This window comes from Mandrillus leucophaeus, unplaced genomic scaffold (genome assembly GCF_000951045.1).
Source record: "Mandrillus leucophaeus isolate KB7577 unplaced genomic scaffold, Mleu.le_1.0 Scaffold374, whole genome shotgun sequence".
Taxonomy (NCBI): Eukaryota; Metazoa; Chordata; class Mammalia; order Primates; family Cercopithecidae; genus Mandrillus; species Mandrillus leucophaeus.
Genome location: NW_012103965.1, coordinates 974081 through 975283, shown reverse-complemented (window position 1 = coordinate 975283; position 1203 = coordinate 974081). Strand labels below are relative to the sequence as shown.

Sequence of the window (1203 nt, the reverse complement as noted above, 5' to 3'; positions counted from 1 at the left end):
CTAATAAATGAATTCAGCAAAGTTGTAGGATACAAAATGAATGCACAAAAAATCAGTTGTGTTTCTGTATACCAGCAATGAGTGACCTAAAAAGGAAATTAGAAAAATGATTCTATTTACAATAGCATCTAAAAGAATAAAATACCTAGGAATAAACTTAACCGAGAAGATGAAATATTTAACACACTGAACATTATAAATATTGCTGAAAGAGCCAGCTCGATGGCTCACACCTGTAATCTCAGCACTTTGGGAGCCTGTAATCCCAGCACTTTGGGAGGCTGAGGCGGGCGGATCAGGAGGTCAGGAGATCAAGACCATCCTGGCTAACATGGTGAGACCTCGTCTCTACTAAAAATGCAGAAAATTAGCCAGGCATGTTGGCGGGTGCCAGTGGTCCCAGCTACTTGGGAGACTGAGGCAGGAGAATGGTGTGAACCCAGGAGGTGGAGCTTGCAGTGAGCTGAGATTGCGCCACTGCACTCCAGCCTGGGCCACAGAGTGAGACTCCATATCAAAAAATATATATATGTGTGTGTATATATATATAGCTGAAAGAAATTAAAGACCTGAATAAATGGAAAGCTGTCCCATGCCCATGGATTGAAGACTTAACATTGTTAAGATGACAGTACTCCTCAAATTGATCTAAAGTTTCAAAACAATCCCTATCAAAATTCCCGTTGCCTTTTTTTTTTCTTTTTGCAGAAATTAACAAGCTGATTCTAAAATTCGTATGGAAATGTAAGGACCCAAAATAGCCAAAACAATCTTGGAAAAAATACAAAGTTGGAGCATTCACACTTTCCAGTTTCAAAACTTACCACAAAGCTCCAATAATCAAGACATTGTGGTACTGGCATAAGGCTAGGCATATAGATTGATGGAATACAATTGAGAGTCCAGGAGTTAACCCTTACAATTATAGTTAATTGACTTTCAACAGGAGTACCAAGACGATTCAGTGGGCAGAAGAACAGTTTTTTGTTTTGTTTTGTTTTTTGTTTTGTTTTGTTTTGTTTTTGAGACGGAGTCTCGCTCTGTCGCCCAGGCTGGGGTGCAGTGGCCGGATCTCAGCTCACTGCAAGCTCCGCCTCCCGGGTTCCCACCATTCTCCTGCCTCAGCCTCCCGAGTAGCTGGGACTACAGGCGCCCGCCACCTCACCCGGCTAGTTTTTTGTAATTTTTAGTAGAGACAGGGTT

At 41.8% G+C, this 1203-nt stretch overlaps 1 protein-coding gene across 1 annotated transcript in view; it reads left to right on the top strand.

Moving 5' to 3' along the window:
• AATF (apoptosis antagonizing transcription factor) overlaps nucleotides 1-1203 on the top strand; it is a 133206-nt gene that overhangs the window by 78688 nt on the left and 53315 nt on the right. The window lies entirely within an intron of this gene.